Here is a 7,525-nt window from a genome sequence, read left to right as displayed (position 1 = left end):
GCAGCGTTGGCTAAATTCGGAGCGATAACATCAACAGCTCATGCAGAGATCAGGTTCCCAACTCCTAACGGAGTAGCCGCCATACATTCACAGTATGTGGCACCGGCTAGGGAGAGATCCACATTTGTGAACTTACCAGAAGGCAACGTAAACTGGAGAAAGCATGATCGGTTGTTTAGTGATGATGAAGTTCTGGAGTTTTTCATTCCATAATAAAGTGTGTAGGCCGGATAGCGCTGGGCGCTCAGCGTATGAAGAAGCAAATCTCAGCATGTTATCAAGAACAAAAGTTTATTATCAGAGCAGTTTTTTAGCATTTTTATGAAGACATTGCCTTTTACAATCATTGTATTCATGCCAAAATACACATGTTTGGCATTTGAAGAACATATTTTCGCATTATATGAAGAGCAACGTTTATCAATTTACTGTGAACCATTGTGGTTATTTTACAGTGCCTATGATAGCAATTGCATACATTAAACATTCATATCGTACTAATTAGGCTTGATCCACCTAAATTCGTCATCAATCATTTATGTACTGCACAGTACCGAACAATAAATTTTATATTTTTCTTAAACAAAGTGCTGCCCGTGACAAATGTAAAACATTACATTTATAACCTGCCCACAGAAGGAGTGTATTTTTAAAATACCTCCGATGGCGGAAGCTTTTGTGCCAGCCAGTAAAGGCACAAGGGCTCGGCTAGAAAACGTTTAAGTTTTACTAGAACGCACCGAGGCATGATACAAAACTCAGATACTTGTCATGACAAACATTATAAAAAACTTACTTCACAGAACGAAGTTCTATATTTTATATAAAGGCAACAATATTTAGCAATTCTTCCTCATATACTTTATGACAGAAGGCGTAAGCTGGAGAATCTATTGATTTATAATCATTCTTCTAAAACACTTCATAATTCTTCCTCATTAATTTTATGACGGAAAGCGTGTAACAGAATTCAGACATCATATTAATTTAGCAAAACTTAATACTACAAGGCGTCTACATATGAATTACCTTATACACTTTTCAAAATGATTTGCTCAATTATACACTGCACAATTGTGTATAGAAATTTTATGCTCGAGTGCATAATCGATTGGTTTTAAAGCATTAAGCATCAAAACATTTGCAACAAGCATGTAAACACACATAGTTATCACAATAAAGTCAGTATGTATATAATGTCAAGGTCAGAAGGAAATTTATTACAAAACATTGTTTGACATTTTTACAAAAATCAATCAAATTTCACGCTAAGCACATCTTGAGCAAATGAATCTTCTTTGCTGCATGCTTCATCATAAACGTTTATCTTCAAATTTATCAATTTGTCTTTAGTCTCATCAACCTTTTCCTGAGTACCAGGAGGCATAAGTTTGGTAATAGCAGCAGAAGGGGTTTGGTTAGGAGCAAGGCGTTTAAACAGCTTGCCGGTCACATCAGCAATAGCATGGGTGCGGACAGCATCAACATAATCGTTGTAGGGATTCGCCACAAGACTGGATCCAAGCACCTTAGCTATCAGACCTGGTATACCCTTCTTAAGCTCAGCAAAATTACCTTCGCCTTTCTCCGCCCTCCGGAGAAGCTCAGCAGACTTTTTCCCTCTCTGCATTCAGCTGCTTCTCCAGCTCACCCACTTTCACCTGCTCCTCTTCAAGTTTTTTCTTCTCAGCATCCCTTTCCCCTTGCAGAACAACATCGACATCTTGAGCACTTTTTAGCTCAACTTCTCTAGCCTTTATTATTTTCTGCGCATCACTTAAGGCACGCTCAGCATCAGCAGCTCTTTTACGAGCATTTGTACCTTCAGTTATGTCTTTACGGGCTATAGCAAGAATAGACTCTTGATACTTCTGCAGTTGCAGCACAGAGTCCAGATGATTGGTTAGTAGTACATGAGCTGCCATAGTTGATTCCCTGAGTTGATCAGAGCGGAGAGCAGTGAATTGGGGTTTCAGCTCAGGGATAACACAACCATGTACAAGAAGAAAAAAAATTATGAGTAATTTCAGGCAACTCACATCAATAAATTACAAACATATACATGCAGAAGGTCTTATCATTCATACCTGAAGAAGAGTTGCAAATTCTTTATCCTTGGTAGCAGGGTTTGCAATGATGGCCTGCAATGCCCTCACATGAGCAGGAAGAGTTGGCTCTTGAACATTGGAGGATGTGATAGCTGGGTTAGTGATATTAGGAGGAGGAGAATGATAAGCAGAGTTGCCTTCTGGCATATCTTCATGAAATTCAGATTCCTCGAATGGAGTAAAGTTTGGATCAAGAGTTTTCAGGCCCTTCTCTCCTTCACTTTCAAGATTTTCCTCCGGCACCCGTTCACAGCCCTCCGTAGCCTTCCCTTGGCTATCATCCGATTCTGATAAAATCACTAACAAGAACAAATTAGCATTATGAACAAACATAACGGTTGTAAGCAAAAACATGTGCATTTTCAAGAAAGCACAGAATGGACATACTTCTCCTGCGTTTCTGCTTTTTGCCCTCCTCTGTACTCTTCGCCCTTTTAGAGCCTATGCTCTTCTTTCTTGTCTTTTGGGTTGGAGGAGGAGTGGGGTTAGTTTCACCCGTAATGTCAACTGACCCTGATGTTTGTTGATCGGCAGTGGTGGTATCATCCGCTGTCCGCTCAGTGTCTGTATGTTCAAACCCGGATTCACTGTCTGAGCTGCTCACAACAATTTCTTCTCCCTTTTTAGCAGCAGCAGCATCAGCAGCAGCTTTAGCTTCAGCCGCAACTCTCTCCGCCTCTAGCTCTTCAGCAGTTTTGTCACGAGCAGTGATCTCTACATCATCATCAAGATCAACGGATGAAAGAGCAGAACGAACATGCATCACGGCGTTGGCTGCAAAAATAACACATGAACAACAATATAAGTAAACATAACAAACAATAGACACAAATCTATATATATATATATATATATATATATAATAGGATGATCATATCACATCCTACCCTGGTTTTTCTCACGAAGTACTGGCACAGAATTGCTTGGCCATTCTTGACTCACTTTGCACAGCACAAGAATTCCCTCATACCTTTCGTATGATCTGGGCGGAAGGCGGAGCTCTTTCAAGCTATTTACTATCCGCTGCTCTGCGGGAGAAATCTTAACACCCTTTCCTATGCCAGCATCAATAGCACCCCATTCCCGGACAACGGAATATTTCTCCGGAATAACAGTTTCATCAACAAAGAAAAATGGACTTTTCCAGTCCTTCAAATTTGAAACTCTATTTGTACCAACAAAATGAGTATTTTTCTTACTATCAATAGTAAGCCAGCAGTCACTAATTGTGTGAATTCTAAACAAAGAGATAAAAACTTTAATGCGAGGCTTTATATTAATAGCATTGCAGTACATTTCAAAAAGGATGATTTTTTGAAGGCCATGGGGATGCATCTGACTAAGACAGGCCCTATAATATCTAAGAAGGCGAAGAAGAAAGTTAGTAAGGGGAACACGGGGGTTGTCGTGGGTAATTTGTAAAGCGTATAAAGTAATTTTCCCCTCAGGAGGGTTGTCAGCAGTTTGTTTGTTGGTAGGAAGAACAGGGTTGTATTGATTGAGATGGCGGAAGACAATCTTTAAGCCATCTAAATATTCACATGTCAATGATGAAGCCATCGTGCTAACTTCTGAAATGTCAGCGGTATTTGAAGAAGAAGGCTTAGCGTGCTCTTGGCCAGTACTCCATGTAGAAGCCATGATAATACAGTAAAAGGTATCAATAAGCAGAAAATAGCAGTAAGATGAAGTGTACTGACCTTGGAAGACGGTAAACCTTAAAAAGTTGAAGATTGAAGAAGGCGATGAAGATTTGGGGGAGAAATATGCTTTTTAGATCTTGGCAAAAGTAAAAAAGTGATGGTAACAGGGTTATGACAGTTTTTATAGGATTTCATCGATGCAATTTTTATGGCCACGATTAAGACACGTGTAGGGGTGAGTTTGAACGTGGGGTACGAAATAACACTTTTTACAGCTGGAGGCGCGTGGATGATCTCAGCCGTAAAAAATTAATCATAACAACGTCAGTAAAATTCGTCTGCATTTAATGCCTAAAATGTTTTCCCCGATGCAAGTGGGCAATGAACAGGCTGGTTTGGCATGCGTTTTCAAAAGTTTAACGACTTAATCATTCTTCAAATGCTTAAGTCATTAAACTGGGGGGACTTAATGGTGTATCCTATCGTATACACACATAAAAGGCATAATAGTTGCATAAAAGTAGCATCAGGAAGGCTGGAAACAACAGTTCTGTGAAGTTTTCCGTTCAGCGTTCTCCGCTGTACAAGCTGCTCCGTCATGCGTAAGCCCTGAAGGCCGCCTAGCGCGTAAGCCCTGGCCGGAGAACGCCACCTTCAGCGTAAATTTCGGATCACAAGTAACAGAACGTATCATCATCTGACACGTGTCCCCAAGCAATCTGGTGGATCTGACACTATAAATAGACCCCTTGGGTCGTCATTTTACACAGTTCAGACATTCTGACAACTTTGAGAGCTAAGATTTTACTTATCTTTCTCTCTCTACTTTCTCTCACTAGAAGTAATCCGGCTAGCACTCTTACGCTCTACGGACGACAGATTGATTAAGCCACCCCACAAGTTTCTACACTTGTGAACCTGGTCTGCAGGGATTATTTCCCGAGGGTAAAAATCAATCGGCAACACTCCGCCCTCCTAAAGCTAGATTACTTCTAGTATCTTGTTGACACACTAAGCCTTACCTCATAAGGAAATAGGTGTTAACACATACTACGTACTACTTAATGTTTGTTTGTTGTGTGTTTGTTTAGATGTTGACGGGGTTTGGCTGATGCGTTAAATCAATTGAAAGTTTTATTTAGATCGTATGCACTTTATACCTTGCTGATGTCATGGTGTGTATAACTTGTAACCTATTTAGATCTATATTTGTATTTAACAAGTATTCGGGTCGGCCCGCTTCGCTAGGCTCAAATTCGGTAGCCTGAAAAGAAAAGAAAAAAAGGAAGAAAAAAAAAAGAAAACGCAACTCCAAGGTTCGAACCTGCGCCCCTTTAGATTTCAACAAACCTCCTGACCAACTGATCTACGAATTCACTTTGATAAATTTATAGTTTGTTTAATATACATCTTATAAATTAGATGGTTGGTGAAAGTAAAAAAGTTAGTCAAAAGGGAGTGAAATTTAACATAAGGTAAAAACGGGAGGTAATGGTGACAAAAGTGTAAAAAAGTTTCAAATGAATAGTGCCTTTTTTTTGTCTTCTTTTGTTTTTCAATTGAATCTATGTTTTGATAAATTTATAGTTTGTTTAATATACATCTTATAAGTTAGAGGGTTGGTGAAAGTAAAAAAGTTAGTCAAAAGGGGGTGAAATTTAACATAAGATAAAAACGGGGGTAATGGTGACAAAATTGTAAAAAAATTTCAAATGAATAGTATTTTTTTGTTTTTTTTTTGTTTCTTTTGTTTTTAAATTGAATGAATCCGTGTATTTTCAATTGAATCTCTACATTTTACAAAGCATGAATATTAAATCTGATGTGTCAGTCTGTCATTTAATCTGAATCCTTACTGCCACATGTAATTTAGTGGGTAATTACAATTAATTAAATATAATCACATCTTAGCTACACGTGTCCCCAATCACACCCCATATTATACCTAAATAAATAATAAATAAATCTTAAACCTGTCTCTCTCTCTATCTCTCTTCAAAAACCGTCCATCTCTCTCTCTTCAAAATTCCTCAAACCTCAGGGCTTTTCCATTGTCGATTATGGCTTACTGACGGCGTACTAGGCGATGCCACTACCACCAATCAATCCGTAACGTTTTCTCGACATAAACATACAGATTTTGTAAATTAATGTCAGATTCTTCGAAAGCGACGGATTAATCTCCGCTCCGGATTCTCCGGTGACTGGAATGTTGACGAAGACGACGACGTTAACAAAAAGGTACCCTTGGTTCTGAATAGTTTTATGGTTCAATTAGTGTTTGCAGCGATTTAGGGTTCGATTTAGGGTTCAATTAAGGTTAAATGTGAATTGATCGACGGTTTCTAAAAAGGTTATCAGGTATGTTTACTGGATTTGATTTCGCTTTGTACACAAACTACCATTTATGTTTCTTGACTTCGTGAAGTTTTCTGATCTACAAATTTACATTGCTTTGGTTATATGCTCAATATTTATAAATTTATTAACTCCCATTGTTTCGGTTACATGTTCAATTGCACTTTGTAACTTTTGTGCTCGATTTTGAGTCTCCAATCAAATTGAATTGATAATATACCAATGATGTTGAATTGGACATCTCTTAGCATTTGGCTCTAAGAGATGAGAATATATGACTATATTAACAGAATGGTACTACATATATCATGTGTCAATATTAGTATCTTTGTTTGAATATGAATTTGCACCAATTAATGTGTTGCCACTTATCTTACTGATGTTAGTTAAATATTACCAAACCTTATGGCTATTTTGATGAACTTACATTTGGTATATCAGGTGTCAATATAGATATGTCAGATTGCAGATACAACCTTGGAGGCAATACATGTTCATTTGTACCAACTGCCAAAAGGTTAAACCGGCCGAAAGTCACCCAAAGTATCTTAATCTATTAAAGAGAGTTAGATTATTCTTATTATTTTAAAATGTATAATTTTTAGTATAATATAAGGCATTAGTTATTTATTAACTAGAAGAATGAGTAGAATTAGGAAGATGAGTCCCAATTGGACCTGATCTATTTAAGCCCATATTGAGAACATACATGTTTGGCCATATTCCCAGCCCAGTCATTTTCCAACTTTTTACTACAAGTGTTATACTGTTACCTATTTTGTTCTTTTGTATATTGTTTTAGTTTCCCTCGATTTTATTCTCTCATTGAAATCAAAGTATAACTCTAATAACTCTAATTTTGTGACAGGGGGAGAGCCTGAGATTCAAGACTTTATCCATGGTTCAGATGGATTAGGAAACATAACTCTACCTGGTCCAAAATTGAAGAAAATAGAAAAATCAACATCTTAATATTTAGTCGATGAAGTCTTTAAATATCCTGGTGAAGTTATCATACTTGCACTTAGTCCACTAACAAATATGGTTTTGGTTAAGTCTTTAACATTTATAGTTTTATCAAGCCTTTCACATTTGTAGTTTTATTAATCCTATTACATGTCTATCTTAATTCTAAGCTAATTTATAACGTTTTTTTAAAGTCGTGCTACACACGGGCTCAAAGTAGGTGTACACGTAATGTTGCTTAGGAATGTCAATTCTGCTAGAGGATTGTGCAATGGAACACGTTTACAAATAACAGAACTTGGGTACAAATGACCAAAGCTAAATCTTAACCGGAACCTACGTTGGCACCATAACTGCTTTGTTTCATCAGATTAAAGAATTTCTTCGAGTTTTTAAAGATGACAGTTACCAATGTCCATGTGCTTTGCAATGAAAATCAATAAAAGCCAA

This window comes from Rutidosis leptorrhynchoides, chromosome 6 (assembly GCF_046630445.1).
Source record: "Rutidosis leptorrhynchoides isolate AG116_Rl617_1_P2 chromosome 6, CSIRO_AGI_Rlap_v1, whole genome shotgun sequence".
NCBI classification, from domain to species: domain Eukaryota; kingdom Viridiplantae; phylum Streptophyta; class Magnoliopsida; order Asterales; family Asteraceae; genus Rutidosis; species Rutidosis leptorrhynchoides.
The sequence above is the reverse complement of the archived record's forward strand: the minus strand, read 5'-3'. Positions refer to the sequence as shown.